We start from the raw sequence: 20772 nt of genomic DNA on the forward strand, positions 1-20772 counted from the left end.
TGATTTTCAGGGTCACTGAAGGGTGGTTTGGGGGATTGAGATGCCTGGGTGCCATAGTCCTAGGTGTCCTAAAACACAGCAGAAGGATAATACACATAAGCATCACATAACTAAATTATACCTGTTCCCAGATAAAACAGAAAAGCTATTACCCACTGGAGAAACATAAAACAGTCTAGATATTTGAAATATGAACACAGGAATTGTGTGGTTGCAACATATTACCTTCACACAAAGCAAGGATGGATGTAAAACAAGGGAGAGTAACAATAGCAACATATCCTTGTTTGGGCCAAAACAGAAATACAGCTTTGCTCTCCCACCCCCAAAAGAACAGGCAAATGACACATTCTGCTAACAAACTATCAGTGAAATGCTAAAAGCGCTATCAAATGAACTGTCCCTGAAACAGGTGTACAGATTTAGGTTCATAAGTTCATAGGATCATAGGAGGTTACTAGGCTACTGGCCCAAGGACCTTTATAAAGGGTCTATATTAGATCAGCGAATGCTTAAAAAAGCTTATGCTGATTGATCGACCTTATGTAAGCGAAAGCTACACACATACACCTAAAATCTGACACCTAGCCCTACACTAAACTATGCACACACCACTAACTATCCACTTACCTTAACCCAAACACTAACCCTAAGGTCCGTCATTATTGCACACTCACCTCACCTGCTCCCTAACCCTAACTCACCTAAACCTGCCCTAACCCTCACGTCCATACAATCGCACACATACCTAACCCGAGCCCTAACCCTAACTCACCTAACCCACCCTAATACTCACATCCACACAATCACACACTTACCTGAATCTAACCCATAACTTTCTACCACAGCACTGAAAATACCGAAGCAAAAGAAACGGACAACTGAATTCTTTCCCTAGGAAAGAATTTGGGTTTCTGCTGCTTTGATATTTTGAACATTCACTTAAATAAGGTTGATCAATCAGCGTTCTCTTGTTTAAGCATTCACTGATCTAATATAGACCCTTTATAAATCTAGCCATGTTATACCCTTGTTCTATTGTTGACCAAGTTGTATGGTCTATATTTGCAACACAAGTCTATGATCAGCACTGACTGCCCTTATCCAAGAGGACATCCCATTTTAAGCTATTGTCAATCATCTATACATGTGAACTGCTGAAACAAACATGCCCATGCAATCAGTGCACTTCTAAGTAATGCATACAGATAACAGTAACATTTGCTAATTAGTATAGTTATATAAATATGAAACAGCTATTTTGTAAATGACATTTTAGCATCTGCAGTATATAGCTGAAAAATGCAAGCATGCTTCCTCAAGTTCAGTAGTCTTCTGTGCAGCTATATCCCAAAGTAATAGCCTCTTCTGTGTTCTCCACATAAACAAGTTTCCTCACCTTCAGGTTCCCTAACTACATGGTTGCCTTCTTATAGTGTAGATTCAGGGCTGTTAGCACTGTGAATATGCAAATGAGGCATAAACTCATTAGAATTGCTGAATCCCAAACTTTTGACTCCATGTCACAGACGTAAACATAGTTCAGGCAGTCCCTCAATGTTTGTTGCTAATGGATTGCAACTGTGAATGATTACTGGTAGAGAAAAGGAAAACACAACAGAAATACAAAATGCCCTACCTCCAGTGGGTGTGTCAGGTTAGACTTACAAAGTGCATACAAGTAATTTTATCAAGGCTGGAAATGTAAGTAGACAGCACACAATTCACAGTTTCTTTTCATTAATATCCGACCTCCCCTTCATTTATTGACAACTGTATATTATTGGCATTTAATATCCTCACACATTTTAAAGGCAAGGCTGTAGAATGCCTTACAGACTGCATGTATCAGATTACTAATCAGATAAAGGATGAGTAGTAAACACAGAGAGGGAAGATGAAGCTGCATTTTTTTGCAAACAATAGTCATAAGTGGTTATGTGATCACTCAGTGCACAACATCCAAAAATTTATACATGTACAAATAGCTGTTATGTGGTTTCTTAGTACTGTGGATGATGTTGCAGTTGGTTGGATACAGAATGATTTCAGTTCCCTCTTGTAAAGCTGTGTGGCAAAGAGGGATAAAGCACCCTTACTCTGTTCTGAAGGCTCATTGGGATGAGAGTTAAAATCCTAGAAATATTTCATGCATACTAACAAACATTTTGTAGTGCTCATATTGTATATTGCTTTTCATCATTTCAACTACTTTTCACTTTTATTTTACATTTTTTGGGGGCCATTGTTTATTAGGTTCTTGGCTTAGTGCAAACAAGGGAGACAGAAAAGGAATGTCAGGTTTGTCTGTGCTTATCTCACATGCACAATGCTTAACAGTGTGCAAACTAGACTAGTAGCCCACACAGGAAGCAGACAGAATATCTGTAGACAGGGAGTCTGTAAAAGTGCAAAGTTCAAAAGGAATACATTGCTGCAATTTTTGCTTTCTTTCATGGAACACTGCTAAGCAGCATTGCGAGGCAGCTAACAAGGTTCCCCAACAGCTGCGGTCATGGAACACCTGCAGACAGGGCACAGATGGACAACAATTGAAAATAGATGCATACAGCTAATTCTGTTGAGCACCACACAAGCATCTTAAGTGGCATTGCACTGCAGCTAACACAGAGAACTTAAGAATGAGTAGGAATTTTTGGAAATGTCATGTCACTAGTAGTGGCAGCAGGCTTAAGTGTAGGGCTGGAGTACAGATAGTCCTGGATTCTAGTACAGGTTGTACAACCTATTTTTACTGTTGTGACATTGCAGTTTATAGCAATGAACTGCAAAATAAACAAGTGTTATTTCAACATTCTTGTGGCAAGAGGTGTCAGTGTAGGACTGCCATACATATGGTCCTGGGTTCTAATACAGGACATTCCAGACATTTATACAATTGTTCCATTTCCTATTATATTCATTGTCATGTGTAATACTTTAGATAATGGAGCTGATGAATTATATGTATGAGGGATAAGACACCTTTAGTGTGTTTTCAGATTTATGACTGAGAGTATACTGTCTACTATATTTCTGTAAGTATAATTTTGCTGTCTGGACTTGTATGGCCTTCACAATTAAATAAGAAACATGCACAACTGGATCTATATACAAGAACATTGTCTGGTCACACACATACATAACACCTCAAACTGTCAGCTGTTTTTATGAATGATCCCTGACTATGCCTGAGCAACACATCTTCTGTGGCAAAGATGGAAAATCAATGCTGTGGAAGAAAATGTTTTGTCACTTATGCCTAGGTTTGAATCTCACACTTTATAAAAATCAGTTTTATCATTGTGTAAAACCAAAAACAAAGGTGTTAGGTTATGACATTTATGCCCCCAGTACATGTCTGCAAACTTGACTCACCTAAGAGTTACCTTACACTTTTAATACATATTTCCAAGCTACATCATCAGACACCCCTCAAACTACATTCAAGTGTCAGATTAACCTTCCAATTTCAAATAGTTTTGTCATCCCTACTTGGCACTGCTGTGCTGCACTTAACATCATGCAAATGCAGTTGGCATTGTTGCTTGGGTTTGTGCACTACCAGTAAAAGCAATAACCAGAATTTGTGGGAAAGCATAATTTTCCATTGCTCAAGGTCAGGTGTTAGACATGGCTGGAGTTAGTAGAGATGCTGCCTAGTTTAGGGCACAGAGGTGGAGTGTCAAGGAGTCCAGGATATTTATTGGACTCCTTGTAAAATGCCACAGCCAAAGGCTTCTGCAGGGGGGACTATTCTGGCTCCAAGTACAAGGCTGAGGCATACAGTAGCTTGTCTCAAGCTGTATCCAGTGCTGCTGGCATCTTGCTCACTGGAGAACAGTATAGGCACCATTTTAATGACCTACACAAAAGGGATACACCCAACCATTGATTGACTGAATTTGAGACTGTGGACACCCCACAGCTGTATAAGTATAACAACAAGAGAGCATTTATAATACTTAGAAAGCTAAATATAGGCAAGACTGCTATGCATAATGCCCTTCTGTTCTTTTCTATTCTTTCCTCAACTAATGCCGACATAGAGTTCAGTTGACATGCTCATGCTGCTCAAATGGAGAGACTGAGAGAAGCAGGTGGTATGTATGCAGCATAAGAGAAGCATTATTGTAGCTTTAAAAGTTAAAGATAGATTTTTGACTTTTTATACAGCTGTAGCAAATTGAGCATGCATATCCCAACTGTAAAAGCGAGTATGCAGACATTAGTCTGTAGCACAAGCCAACTTTAGGAGTTAAGTATAAGACTTTAGTCAGAGGTTCTGGATTCAAATACCATAAGTCACAACTATACAGTACTGCATTTCTTTAATAATTTTTACATTAAATTAAACTCAATGTATCCATGTCATCCATGTGTACCAAATCAATAAAGGCTACACAGCACAGTGAGATAGGTCAGCCCTAGTGGATCAGCCTGACCCCACGCCACTGGCTCCAGCACTGATGCCCAGCACATACGGGACCCAACCTGGCAGCACTGCCTCTGCTGTCCCTGCACTACCTGTGTTCCCAGGTAGTACTGCCCCAGAAGCTGGTGCAGTGCTACCCTCCAGGAGCAGTGGTGGACATGGGAATTTCATCACCCACTGGGAGATGCCAGGCTTGATGCATAGGGTCTTGCATTGCACCATTGGCGTACACCTATACTGAATAGAGAGGCTGCTCTCCCTCATGGTACATAGAAAGAGAAGGTCATAGGTTCATAGGTTGGTACTAGGCTATCAGCACTAGGGCCTATACAAGCCTAGCCAAACAATTCCCCAGATATTTCTTCCCACAATATTTACTTCCCTGGTCCTATGTCTAGCAGGGTGACTGATGTGATCCCCAGGGTGAATTTCCCATCTCCCATCCAATCAGGGACGTCGGGAGGCATACGCACTGACTGATTTCAGTACAACTTCTTAGCAGAGGGAGTAGCATTTAAAAAAAAAAATGTACATATTTTTAAAGGGTGTTGGTTCCTTTAAGGAGGATACCAGCCAGTCAGAAGTGAGCTCACGTCATGTCCAGCTGGCTGCGAGCAGGAAATGTGCAGTAGTGAGCAAGTGGAAGAAGACAATCACAAATGGATTATCGCGAGCGGGAAATGGGGATGTAGCTGGAAGGCAATCGAGTATCACAAACAGATTATCAGGTAAGAGAGGTGTGTGTGTGAATGCCCCCACATAATACACCTGCTGGTTATAGGTGTTCAGGCTCAAACCCTGTACCTTTGCTTCAGGGTAAGAAGAGCCTAAAGTCCTTAACCACCACCATTTCTGAACTTTGTTCAGATTTGTTTTTCTAATGGTTGTGGGCTATGGTGAGAAGTTAGAACTGAAGTTGTATTTCCCCTATTATTGTTTTTGTTGTTTGTCCAGTTTTTTTGTGCTAAGATGTGAAGTCAGAACTGAATTTGTATTCCCTCATTATTGGCTTTGTTTGTCCAGGTTTTTTGTGCTAAGAGGTTGAGAGCTATCTAAATGATAGCCATTAAGTTTGTCTTCCTGTTTTTCAAACTGCTGATTTAGCATAGTGGTATGTTGCACTGACTGTAATGCATATGGTTCTGGGTTCAAGATATGCATGGTGATAACACAGCATTTTATTCTAGCAACTTTCCAAAATTATACAAGCAATGTTTAAAATGTGTCCCTGGTTTTTGGGCTTTTGCCCCCCCCCACCCAATAAATGTTGGCTTTTTCCAGATTTCTTGTGCTGCAAAGTCAGAGATACAGCTGAGTGTTGACATTTTACAAGGAGCTGAGAGCTGCAGGGGAACTAAAGTTTAGTGCTGCTTATGCTGAGTCTGCTTGTACTGTTAATAGCACAACAGGTAGTGTACTTGCTTTTGATGCAGAAGGCTGTGGGTTCTTCTCCCACAGTAGGTAGATGCATTGCTGATACTGTACTGTGTTGTAAAGGGGGGTGGATGCTGTAGTCTGTTTTGGCGAAGATATCTAGTAGTAACTATGAACCTGTTATCAGTTTGCCATCCATTCCCTATTGCAATATTACTATCGTATCATTGTTTTTAATGCAACATAGGCAATTTATTCCTCAAGGGCAATAGGCACTTTATTTGTAAATGACACCATGAAATATAAAGTTGTTTGCTAGCAGCAGCCTCTTCATTAGTTACAGATTTCTTTAATGTGGAATTATGTAGATGGCTTTTACTACTTCAGAGATTGTGCATATTTACTGATACTGGTGGACTGTAGAAGTTTGAGTAGACTTTTATGATGGAAATGTTATGAATTGGGCTGTTTTGTCATTATTGGTGCATGCATTTTGTTTCATTGTTTACTAGAAAAATGTTCAAAACAATAAATTTAAAACGCTCTCTAACAACTATACTGTATTGTTCAAGGAATATAATTTAATACAATCGGGAAGGTGTATCAAATAGCACGTAAATGTTTCATGTGCATGGGGCCTATGATTTGAAAACAGCCCAAAGTTAATCTTTATCTGCCACTGGCAAAATGTATTTTCTTTGAATGTGGGTTTCAATGCTGTTTCAATGAATGTGAATTTCAAGGGCAGAGAAGTTTTAATGCTAAGTCTAGTTTCATTGTGAGACTGCATTGCTTTGCTTAGCAGATATTTATTGGTGTTTGTGCTGTAAAATGCAAAATAAAACTTTTCTGGCAAATCATTTAGGAGTGAAGTCATTAAATAATGACCGACGTTAAGTTTCAGACGTCATAATCTTCAGAAAAATGCATGCTAAAGCAAGACCTGATTTTCTGTCAACTGTCTTAAGTTTATACAAGATCAATTTTTAGTACTGTTAGTATGTTCTCCCAATATATTTGGCCTTTTCCAGATTTCCTGCATTAAGAGGTTGAGAGGTATGTGCAAATAAATCGCTTTATAGAATTAGGAATATCCAAACCTCTCAACTGTCCCCAATTTTGGCTCAAAATGTTGCTCTCCCCCTAATAATCTCTCTGCAAAATAGCAATTTTGGAAGAAAACGTGGAGGGTTTACTTTTATAAATAACTGTAGTGATCAGAGTTATACATTACTTTTATTTCAGAAATGCATGTAGATTCTCTAATTTTGTCAGCTGCTCAAGTTAACTGTGCTCATATTAAAATGGTGTCCCTTCTTTGACAGGTTCCCAGCTGTATTGTCTGGCAATTTTATATTTTTGCATCACATTTTTGGTCCGTTTTTCATAAAATTGTGGTTTTTTGGCAAATTAGTGGCAAATCGTTAAAAACTGAAGTTAGAAAATAATGGCAGACATTTGAGTTTCAAAGTTCATACCTTTCAGAAAATTCGTACTAATGCAAGACCTAATACTATTCTATTATCTTTCTAAGTTTATAAGAGCAATATTTAAAAAAATGCCCTTATGTTTGGGCCTTTGTCTCAGTTTTATTTATGAGTTTGTTGCTCTAAGAGGTTGAGAGGTGTGTGTGTGTGTGTGTGTGTGTGTGTGTGTGTGTGTGTGTGTGTGTGTGTGTGTGTGTGTGTGTGTGTGTGAGGTAGGTAGGTAGCATACCTCTCAACTGTCCAAATTTTGCAGAATGTCCAGATTTTTGCCCCATATGTTTTGTCTGTTCCTCATAAATTTTGTGATTTTCTAGAAAATCATTGAAGGCTGAAGTTGCTAAATAATGACAGACATTTGAGGTTCAGACTTCATGTCCTTTAGAAAAATTCATACTAGCACAAATCCTGTTATTCTAGCAACTTTCTCATATTAGCACAAATCCTGTTATTCTAGCAACTTTCTAAGTTCACGAGAGCATTTTTAATATCTGTCTCTGTTTATTTTAGGCTTTGTCCATATTTCTTGCACTAAGAGGTAGGTGTGTGTGTGTGAATGAAACACCCTAGTTAGGGGTAGCAGGTGGTTAGTAATTTACTCAAGCTCAAAACCTGTACCTTAGTTACAGAAAACAAAAGCATGAATCCTCTACCCCAACAACCATGCTGCATTTTTCAAAAAAATGACTTTCAGGTTCATTTTCAATTCAAGGAACTGAGTTTGAGTAAATCTATATTATATTACTGAAGAGGCATTACAGCGAATGCCTCTTCATCAACACTAAAAGAGCGAACCATGAATTATGAGAATGGCCGTAGCTTGGCTGGGGAGGGGGGTAGCAGTTTGAGAGCTGTGAGTACAAATTTGAAAATCCTAGCTTCACCCCTGCATCCAATCGTCAAGGTTCCTTTTGAAGAGGGCCAAGGAGGCACTCTGCTTGACATGTATGTGCAGTCTATTCCAGAGTATGGGGAATCCCTGGGTCAGAAACCTATCCCTCCAGCATGTATTTTCATTGTGATGACAAGGTTTAGATCCCTGGAGAGTGTGGCTCTGAGGGGTTGGGATTTCTTTAAGTGGAGCATGTCCTTGACATGGCCTTGTATTTTAAACAGAGATCACTTCTGAGTAGACTATATGCCACAGAGTATAGCTTGATTATTTTTAGGTCAGCATAGGGCATCTGCTTTAGGCCTGTGATTCTTTTAGTGAGGTATTTCTGCGGCCTTTCCAGCTGCTGCAGATGTCTTATGAGGTACATACGAAATGGGGTGTTGTACTCTATAATGGATCTAACGAGGGATGAGTAAAGTGGGACAATGACCTCCTTTTTTCTGGATGAAAAGCCCTTAGTGATGAGGTGTGCCACATAGAAGGATTTCCTGACTGTTGTGGCGATGTGGTTATCAAAGTTGAGACCACTGTCCACCTGTGTGTCTAATTCTTTCATCACACTTTCGTTGTTTAGTGTACTGCCACCTATGTGGTAATTCATGGGCACATGTTTTTTCCCAAAGGGAATAACTATACATTTCTTGGCATTAAGCTTGAGCCCATGGCTTTGGCATCAAGCATCTGCTTCCGTAAGGCCCTTTTGTAGAATATCCACATCATTTGGGGATTCAATAAGGGCTCCCAGTTTGCAGTCATCTGCGAACTTTGTTAGCCAGAGTCCCTTAGTGCTGGCCTGTACTTCAGAGAAGTAGATGCCAAACAAGAGCGGTCCCAGGACTGAAGCCTGAGGTACTCCACTTGTCACTTGTCTGGAGCTGGATTTGGAGTCGGCTACTTTTACAGTCTGGGTTTTGTCAGTAAGCCAGTTGGCAACCCATCAAGTGATGTAGGGATTTATGCCCAGCTTAGTAAGTTTATCTATGATTCCAGAATGTGGGATGGTGTCGAAGGCCTTGGCGAGGTCCAGATAGGCTGTGTGGACTGCCTTACCCTTGTCCACAGCTCTGGAGACTGATTTGAAGAAGTCAATCAGGTTCAGGAGACAAAATCATCCCTTCACGAACCCAAACTGGGTGGGGTTCAGTGTTTGAAGGTTGCCAATGTCTTTGTTTATAAGTTCCATGATAATGCATTCCATGCCCTTGTAGATCAGGCTTGTCAGACTGATGGGACAGTAGTTCCTGGGATCCGAGGTGGATCCCCCCTTGCGGAGTGGGATAATTGTAGCTGTGCACCACTCAGTGGGCACGAAGCCTGAGGTGAGGCTATGACTAAACATGACACTTATGTGAGGTGTCAGTTCATTTTGGATTTCATGTAGTACACAACCTGGGATGTCATCTGGTCCCATGGATGCTGTATTCTTAGCTTTGGAGAGTGCGGTTTCTACCTGTGTGGCCATGATTACTGGAATTTGGTAATCTTTTAGTACTGAGATGGGCCCTTTAGGGGTGAGAGGGGTGGTGACATTGGCACTAAATCGATCTGCCAGGATATTGGCAATATCCTTGGGATCAGTATATTTAATGCTATTCTGTTATAGCTCAGAGCAGATCTGAGCATTGCCATTTAGATTCTTGACATAACCAGAGAATGCCTTGTGGTTGTCTTTGGAATCTTTGGCAATTTTATTTTCATAACTAGCTTTGCAAGATTTTATGAGGGATCTCAGCTTCTTACTGAAGCTGGTAAGGGAGTTTTTTTGCATCCTGGGATTTTCCTCTTTTCTGCAACAGTTTCTTCCTTCTGTTGTATAGTTTATTTATGGCATGGGACCAACATATTGGCTTCCCTTTTTTTTTGGAGAGCATCTTGGTTCTATTTGGGATGTGTCAAGCACTTCTGCTACCAGCAGAGTAAGGGGACAGTGTTAACAGTTCAGTGGGTCAGGACTCATTTCTCACTATCTCTATGTTTGGTGGGCGTGAGCATGTGTTGTCCCTTCCCTCACTCCAGTCATGGTGTCCCCATCCTCTTCTGTCCCTCACCATCCCTGTGACTTGTTTTGTTTGTTTGCATTTGCTTCCTCACTTACCCAACTTACCTGACTCAGAAATATCTATGTCCCTTACCCAGAATTCCCCTCTTGAGTTACAAAAGAAAATGGGCACCTGTCCCTCGAAAAAAATATTGTCCCATACATAGCTCTCCATTCTGCACATTCAGCATCTTTACACACTTGATTCATTCAAGGTGACAGTCCAAATTCAGCTAATATTCTTCACATATCTGTTTTTACTGTTGGAGAAATGAATAGCTGTGGTTCTTTCCTACCTCCTTCCACCACATTCCTGTATTGCTTTATCTTTGTTCTTCCATCTGCTTGGTCCCCATTTCACCACTTTCCTATATACCCCATTTTAACATCTATAATCTGGTCAAAAAATAGAATCACACATAGCACACATAAGTACCAATAGATCCCTTTGCTTTTTGGCATCTATGTTTGCGTAGAGTTTGGCATCATGCAGCAATGCCAAGTGACTGTGAGTGGCTATACAATGCAGTGGTTACCTCTGCACAATGCCACTTAATCCTGCTGTGCTATACCAACACACAGCAACTCATGTACTATAAATAATTCATGTCATTGCACTATCATTGTTTATTTAAAAGTATTATATACACCACCTAGATTTGATCCCAGTATCATCTGGGCTCAAAAATAAATATGATAATGCATTTATACCCGCAGCCACAGAGTCAGCTAAGCAGCAGGTGTGTTTCATAGACTCAATACTAACTCTCAGACTTTTAGCAATGCAGCTCGCATTTGCACACTGCTTAATTATGTACAGAGAAAGTAATGGAAATGCATATCTTGCATGAACAAACACTTTGCCAACCATCACATAAACACTCTGCTTACTGCTGTTGTATGCAAAGTCACTATTAGCATGTATTAGTGTTGATTACTGCCCATTTACTTTTTATGCCATGAAACAATGTCTGAAAACATAACAAACTGAAGGGTCTATCTAATAACATGTCACTTATTTATAATGTAGCCATGTGTTGCCTCCCTCCATGCACTGCAACCCTGGTGTCTCAGTACTTTCTTACACATATATCAACTACACTACATAAATTAATATCAAATGTTGTGTGATATGCAATGTACATCAATCTGGTAACATGCAGAATTAGAATTGAGTTCACAATTGAACATGCCTGCACATTCATCAACTGACCCTGGGAACTATTGACCCATAAGCTTAACCAGCCTTATCTGCAAGGCTATGGAAAGAATCATCATGGACCCTATCCACAGGAACACTGGTGACCTTCAACACTCTTGACCAGACCCAATTTTGTTTTGTCAAGGGTAGATCTTGCTTATGAAACATAGTGGACATCTTTGATAATGTCCCCAAAGCCCTGGATGAGGGAAAATATGACATACTGCCTATGTTTATTTAACCAAGGCCTTTGACACAATCCTCCATTCAGGTATCATAGAGAAAATCTCCCATTTGGGGATTAACCCATATATTACTAGATGGGTAGCCCACTGGCTCACCAACAGAACATACACTGTCAAAGTTAGGGATTCCACCTCCATCAATAGACCTGTTACTAGTGGAGTACAACAAGGATCTGTGCTGCGCCCTCTACTGTTCACAAACTATCTCTGAAGTCCAGGTGAAGGTAGATTGCCTGTGGCTTGCCAAGTTTTCAGATGACTGTTAACTGGGCACAAGCATATAGAGTCGCCCAATGATGTTAATATATTACAGAAAGAGCTGACACAGACAAATGACTGGTGCCAAAGTCATGGACTGAAACTTAAAGCAAAATAAATGCCTCATTTTGCCCTTTGGCAAAGAAACCACAAAGCGAGCTGACACCACAGGAACAAGATTAAAATTTAATGTTGAGTGCTTTCACCACAAATTACAGTTGTAACCCACGGGATGTCTGATGAACCAAATAACTCAATGAAAACACCTGGTTCGGTCACACGAAGCAGTCAATGAAGGTAGCCACTCAGAGTAGTATACTAAGTAATACGACAGGATCCACAAGTAGGAAATTAATAGAGTTCTTTATTGCACAAAAACACTCCAATTTAGCGTTTCTTTTCCCAAACAGGAAACTTCATCAGAATCAATTACATCACTTCCATACTTGTTTAAATAGCTAGACTCTGTTTTACATTGGATGACATCCAAATGCTTTAAATTTAAAATTCACATAAATTCCATATACATATTCATTATACACAATATAATAATATAAAATTCCTATATAAAACTACTTTAAAAAATGCTGTATTGCTTAAACATACCTAAATATCAAAAAATGTATGTATAAGTATATAAATATATAAATAAATTACACTTTTTATTTGATGAAGATTATCTATATTCTGCCTCCTATCCGTCTCCTTCATATTGCAACATTGTTTATACAAAACTGCTATATATTGCAACATAATTGTGCAAAACTACAAAATGTTCTAAAAATAATGTCATGTCACAGGAACACTTCTTAATGGCTTTTAAAACAGCACTTTGACAAAAAACATTTTTCTGTCCCAGTTTAAAATGTTAACAAATAGCTTTTAATTTTAGTGCTGATGTTATATTGACGTGGTCATTTAGTCCAGGAAAAACACATGCATCAAGCCTCAACTGCCACATCAATTCCTTGTATTCAAGCCTATTCTGCCAATCACCCCTTCTTTCTGTGATTTCAACCTTCTCCAGTATCCAAAATTTAAAATCAGCATTTACACAATTTAGGGCATGTCTATACAAAGCATTACTTTCCTTTTTCTTGCTAATTTTATACATGTGCTCGTAAATACATTGTTTTAAACTACGTTCCGTCTTGCCTATATAGAATCCACAACATGTTGAACAGTATGCTATATATAATACCCCTTTTGTCCGACAGTTGTATAATTCATTTACACGGCATCTGTATTGTGGAACTGGTATATCCAAGTCCTCTTTATTAGCTATAAAAATACATTGATTACAATGCCCACATTTAAATGTACCTTTCGTACCTACAACTTCTCTCCTAACTTCTTTCTCAAATAATTATTTAAGTTATCATTTTTCTTGTAACCAAATTTTAATGTCTGGTTAAATACTTCCAGCTTGTTGAGCATTCTCCTATAAAGATCCCAATATTTTATCAGAATATTTTGTATATTATTAGTGTCCTCATTGAATGTTAAACCATATACATTATGTTTTCATTTTTCCATGGACAGAAGTGAGTTTTGGGTAAGAGATAGAAGGTGGGGGAGGTTATTGTAACAGGATATGATGGTGGAATCATCAGCACACTAGATAAGAGAGGAGAGGCAGCATGCAGAGTAAAGATTATTTGTGAAAATGTTAAAGAGGAGGGGCCCCTACTATTGAACCTTGGGGTACACCTGTATGAACAGGAAGGAAGGGTGAAGAGGCTGATATCCACCTGACAGACTGGAGTCTATCAGAGTGGTAGCTAGTAAATCATAGTACAGTAAATTGTGGAAGATTCAGGTCTTTAAGTTTAGATATAAGCAGTGTGTGGGATACAGTGTCAAAAGCTTTGGACAAATCAAAGAAGCGACTAGAGACTAATTTGTTTTCATCATGAGCTTTGGCAATGATATAAGTGAAATGTATGAGAGCAAGACATGCATTCTACACTGAGCACCTTATAAATAAGAGCATCACATCCAAGACCAAGGAGGTCATAGCTCCACTGTACTTGACTGTTATCAGACCACTAATTGAGCACAATGCTCCCTTCTATATGTACCACACCAGACATCTGCCTGCAGCAACTGGAGAAACCACAAAGGTTTTTGACCTGGAGAATCCAGGCCCACCAAAATATGACATACATGGAAACACTGCGCTCTGTCACTATACTCAGTATCATACAGGCTGCTGAGAGGTGACCTGTGCCTGGCTTACAGAGCAGTCTTGGACCCTGCCCTATTGGAAATGGTGGATATCCATAAATCAAATGGAATAAGAATAACTTGCTCCAGGGATCTCAACCTAGCATGTGACATGAACAGAATATGCTGGAGAGACAGATATATCTCACAGCAATTGCTGCTCCTCTGGAATAGGATCTCACTGCATGTAAAGCAGTGCTCCTCAATGACACTATTTAAGTGTAACCTTGACAACTGGATGGGTGATTGTAAATTCATCCAAGAGGTGGCACCTATGTCCCTCATAGACAGGGGTAGTTGGTGCTGATCACAAAATTGCTCTGCTAATGACGAACACCTAACTATGCTCAAAAAGGGTATTTGGGTTTTTACACAGCTAGGCTTGTAAAGGCCCTAAGGCCATTAGCCTAGTAAACTCCTATAAGTCTATGAAGCTATTAAACTATGCAGGCCTCACAACATCTCTCCTACATCTAGTGCTGTCATTCACTATAGGTTGCCCTGCAGCCAGGTAAAAGTCAGACTTGTGCCATGGCACTTGCTTAAAGTATTAAACTCTGAAGTCTGTACACTTAGATAGGTAGGGCTTCTGTTCTGACTGCAGCCAACTGGGGTATGTGAGTGTGTGTCTGTGTGTGTGCACGCGTGTGCGCATGCGTGCACGTGTGTGTGTGTGTGTGTGTGTGTGTGTGTGTGTGTGTGTGTGTGTGTGTGCACTTGACATTAGAGAGAGACTTTTACACCAGCAGATGGGATGCTGTTATTACCATATTCTCTTCAACAGGCACTGCTGATGTTATCAGTTATAAAGTGTTGTCTGAGACAGCCCAATTCAGACGTCAGCTGTGGCACTTGCCTTAAATACAGAATTCTGTAGTCAAGTGTGTATGTGCGTGCACGCGCGCGTGTGTGTCTGTGTGTGTGTGTGTGTGTGTGTGTGTGTGTGTGTGTGTGTGTGTGTGTGTGTCTTCCCAGAAATGCATAAGTCTGTATTCAACAGTTTTTACAGTTGCCATTCCAATCCAAGAATTGACAGTATTTTTGACACTTGCACATCCATTTCATGCAGGTCTCCCAACATCTTATTGCCTACATGCACTGCTGATCTCATCCAATAAAAGTTACCCTGCAGCCTTGTAAAAGTCAGACTTGTGCCATGGCACTTGCATAAAGGATTGAGCTCTGTAGTCTGTGTACTTAGATAGGTAGGGGTTCTGATCTCACTGCAGTCAACTGTGTGTGTGTGTGTGTGTGTGTGTGTGTGTGTGTGTGTGTGTGTGTGTGTGTGTGTGTGTGTGTGTGTGTGTGTGTGTGTGTGTGTGTGTGTGTGTGTGTGTGTGTGTGTGTGTGTGTGTGTGTGTTTGTGTGTGTGGGTGTGTCTAGCCAGAAGAGCATAAGTGTGCATCCTATAGTTACCACTTCAATCCCATGAATTGACAGCATTTTCACACTTGCACATGCCTACACATCCATTTCATACAGGCCTCGCAACATCTTCTCTCATACATACAGTGCTTCATGTCATCCACTATAAGCTGTCCTGCAGTCTTGTAAAAGTCAGACTTCTGCCATGGCACGTGTGTAAAGTATTGAGCTCTGTAGTCTGTGTACTTAGGTAGGGGATCTGATCTCACTGCAGTCAAGTAAGTGTGTGTGTGTGTATGTGTGTGTGTGTGTGTGTGTGTGTGTGTGTGTGTGTGTGTGTGTGTGTGTGTGTGTGTGTGTGTGTGTGTGTGTGTGTGTGTGTGTGTGCATGTGTGTGTCTAGCCAGAAGTGTATATCCTTCATTTACCACTCCAATCCCATGAATTGATAGTATTTTGAAACTTACACATGCTTACACATCCATTTTATGCAGGCCTCCCAATATCTTTTCTTCTGCATTCACTGCTGATGTCATTCACTATAAGTTGTCCTGCAGCCTTGTAAAGGTCAGACTTTTGTGGTGCTGTTTGAGTATTGAGCTTTGTAGTCTCTGTACTTAGGTAGGGTTTCTGCTCTCACTGCAGTCAAATGGGGTATGTGAGTGTGTGTGTTTCTGTGTTTGTGCATGTGTGTGGTGTGTGTGTGTGTGTGTGTGTGTGTGTGTGTGTGTGTGTGTGTGTGTGTGTGTGTGTGTGTGTGTTTGTGCACCTGCTTGACATTAGAGAGAGCCATTTACACCAGCATGTGGTACACTGTTATTACCATAGTCTCAACAGACACTGCTGATGTTATCAGCTATAAAGTGTTGTCTGAGACATTCCCACTCAGACTTGAGCTGTGGCATTTGCCTTAATTACAGAGTTCTGTAGTCAGTGTACATATATAGGTATGGGTTTGATTCTCACTGCAGTCAGCTGGGGTGTTGTGTTTGTTCTCTTGCTTGACATTAGAGAGAGCCTTTTACACCAGCAAGTGGGAAACTTTATTGCCATATTCTCCTCAACAGACACTGCTGTTGTCATCAGCTATGTGGATGTGCACTATTCTGACCAGGGCAGGGTCAGAGACAGGCCTGGAGACCAGGAAGAAATCATCTCATCCTATATGATCCAGATTATAATAACATGGCTTTCAGTCTGTCCACATACATCATGGCATGGTTTGTAGGCCCTGTGTTTTCTTGGTGAGAAATCACTGTGGTCTCTCCAGCTGCTGCATCTGTTTGGTGAGGTCCATGCAAAAGAGAGCATTATACTCTATTAGTGTTCTGATGAGGTTCGAGTATAGTGCTGTAATAAAATCATCAAATCTGAGTACAGTGGCATGACTTATGAGCATAATGGCAGTTTGTAAGTTGCAGTGCTATGCTTGTAGTCAAATAAGCTAGATGCCAGCAAGCAGTACTGTTTTCATAAAATCTTAGCCCTTCAATGAAATGTCAGTGGTAGGATGACATACCTTAACTAGTGTAAAGTGACTAAATAGTAGTGTAGGTAAGTGCAGAAGAAACCACATGTCCTAAAGGCATGAATACTTTCATTCATTATACTGGGCAGTTGCAGACACTGGCTTGAAGCAAATGGGCTGAGTTCTACTGGACCTCAGCTTACCTTAATTACTTCAGAGTTTTTTATTTACTATCTTGTTTGGACTTTTGTAAGGTTGTCAATTTGGAAGATAAAAAAACCAAAAATGGGGTAGAGAGAAGACAAGGGACTAACAGAGGAAAAAAATTAAGGAGGCAGTAGAAGCAGAATACTATGTTTTTGTGGGGGATAGAACCCATTTTTCCATTTTTTTTTCTTAAGAGGGAAGTTGGGGAATGAATAATGGTAGAAGGTATCAGAGAGAGGATAAATGATGAGCAAAGAAACACTTAAATATAAATGACAGACAATGCAGAGAGGGACATTATGGTGGGAAGATGTTAAGGGGTGACTAGACATACAAATGTGAGGCAGACACATGAGAGGGGGTGACAAGCAGCTATCAGTGTGGTATCCCCCTCTCTGGTGGGGTCTATATTATAACATTGAAGTTCTCAAACATCGAATGTTATATTGAACCTGTAATGTCGAACGCTGAAAACAGCAATGGTGCAGGACACCAAATTCTTTCCCAGGGAAAGAATTTGGTGGGCCGTTGCTGTGGCTTCACTGTTTTCAGCATTCGATATGTTGGAACGTTACGAGTTGGGTTCAGGTAAGTGTGCGATTGTGTGTAGGTTAGGGTTAGGGGCGGGTTAGGTGAGTTAGAGTTAGGGCGTGGTTGAGGTGAGTGTGTGATAGTGACAGACCTTAGGGTTAGGGTTGGGTTAAGGTAAGTGGATAGCTAGTACTGTATGTAAAGTTTAGTTTAGGTGTAGGATTTTAAGTGTATGTGTGTGGATTGCTGTTTTTTGTGTGCATTTGTGTTGTGTGTATGTTTCTTGGAATAGCAATTTTTTTTCCCTGGGAAAAAAAATTGATATTCTGACTGTTTGATGTTTTCAGACTTCAGTGTTTAGGGTTCGATATTATAACATTCGATGTTAGAGAACTTAGATGTTATAATATAGACCCCTCTGGTGCACCTGAAGAGGGGAACCATGATGGTATAGGGGTGGAATCCTCCAGAACTAACCAGGTAAGAGACCCTTACAGTCACTGGAGAAAAGGGTATAGGAGTTGCAGATGTCTCTTCACCATGATCTCAATCATTACTCACAAGAATATTGACCCGACTGGTCTGGTTGTTGGCAATAAAGGATAGTCAGTTTAATAAACTAAAGACATCAAAATACACGGCAGGAACAAGATCCACAACATGAATACACTCTGTTAAGCGCTTTCATCCGCCAATGGCAGACTTCATCAGAACAGTTAGCATCAGCAAATGCTGAATGTTATATATAAATTTTGGCGCCAAAAACTTTAAAATGAGAAATTTCTTAAAGGCATAAAACTCTTAAGTAGTGACTTAGATAATAAAATATACATTACATTTTAAATTTGTAAAAATATACAATATATATACAATCTATCCATAAACAGAATACTCTCTTCTGTCCTAATATCTAAAATCTAATAGTGTATAGGATATGAAATAAAAACTATAAATATTATATATATAAAACAATGTATATAAAATACTAATATAATAGGAATAATGGTATCCCTTTATGTTATATGCAGTGTCAACATTCTGTGATAGTTGATACATCCCACATCAGAAGGACACAACATGAAAATACATCTAATACTCATATACTTGATATGTATCAATGTGTAAAAATTATGTAAAAGATTATATAAAAAATTGTAATCATCTTATAATATAAATAAATATAAATAAATGAATAAATATATATAATCAGATAAATAAATAAATAAATACATTATTAGAAAGAATATGAATGTATACTATGGCAAAACTACTGCATTAAAAGAAATGGCTTAATACTAATAAAATCATTTAATCAACTAAAATTTGCCATTTACTTTCTCTACATGCCAATCTAGTTTTCCAGTCACCACCCAAAGGGTTAGGATATTCTTTATCAATAATAGAAAACTGGAAAATATGTTGTTCCCCAGCCTCACTAATATGTTTGTATAAAGCATTATTGAGATCTTTACATTTGATCTTATGTTGTCTATCAGTGCAGGGCATTCTATACACTTCGCTAAATACACACTCTGTTTAGGTATTAAATTACCATCCATACTTTTGATTCTCTCTAATGTTATATATGATTGATTATTGATGTATTTGCATTGCTAACATCTCCCACATCTCTTAGTGGAGTCTTTTATGATTCTGTTAATACTTTTATCATTCCCCACTTTTTCAAGTAATTTTTTAAGGTTAGGAGCAGTCTTATATACTATTTTAGGAAAATGCCCTAATTTATCTTTGTATACATCAGTTACTGTCACTATGTCCCAATGTCTGGAAAAAAATCTCCTTATCATCAATCAACATGTGGTGGCAGAACACATACCCTGCCAGCTAAAAAATTATTTGTGGAGCTTGATTCACATTTATATATATATATATATATATATATATATATATATATATATATATATATATATATATATATATATATAACATTCAGCATTTGCTGATGCTAACTGTTCTGATGAAGTCTGCCATTGGCAGATGAAAGCACTTAACTGAGTGTATTCATGTTGTGGATCTTGTTCCTGCAGTGTATTTTGATGTCTTTAGTTCATTAAACTGACTTGCTGTGGAAGCTGCGTTGATCCTTTATTGCCAACAACCAGACCAGTCGGGTCAATATTCTTGTGAGTGGTGTGAAGTTCCAAACAGTGAGGAACTCAGATTACTTAGAGCGAAGTATCTGGTTTTTGCACAACAAAATTAGAGTTAACGAAAAATTATTAATAGCCTCATGAAGGCTTCTAAACCATCTGAAAGAAATTCTTTTGACTATTGAGACCAGTATGGAAACAGAGATACCTAATGGCCAACGATGTACTGAGCTGAGTGCATCTGACACTCAGCATGGATCGTTGGAAATGTTGCAAATGGATGACAAATTTGTTCTGTCACCAGACAAGGATTTCAATTTGTTGCACAACCGGACATTTGTCCAAACAAAGGTACTGTTAAGAACAAAATAACATGTTCTAACAATGATGTTTTTAACCAATTTTTAAGTGATGAATGTAATTTTGATAATGTATATCAGGTGACTCATTCTCATTCTAGGAAAATGCACCAGAATAGTATTAAGGATATGAAAAAGTTATCACTTATTAAAAATATAAAAGTGGATAATGCCTATTTGACCAAATGTATAGATATACAAGTAGTACCAAAAGGACTAAGATTTTTTAAACTCCCTATGGGGATGATTTATAGTGATAGTGTTAACTACGAATTTAATAACCTGTTTGATGATTTTGGATTTCAATTTAGGAAATTATTAATGAAATATAATGATGAGAAACTGACTACACTTATTAATGAAGTGGAAATTATCAACGAAAGTATTTTGCAACACTGTGATTTTCAAGCATGGAAGGATTTATATGAGAAACAATTTTATTTAGCGGACAAACATGCATTTAGCATACACAGTAGAAAGAATGGGAAACTAGATCGGGATGTTGAAGCATACCAGCTTCAGAAAGCCTACATTTGGCCACAAGAAAGAGAAGAAAGTTTAGTATAGTATATAGAG

This window comes from Protopterus annectens, chromosome 7.part1 (genome assembly GCF_019279795.1).
Source record: "Protopterus annectens isolate FY-2018-M chromosome 7.part1, PAN1.0, whole genome shotgun sequence".
NCBI lineage: Eukaryota > Metazoa > Chordata > Ceratodontiformes > Protopteridae > Protopterus > Protopterus annectens.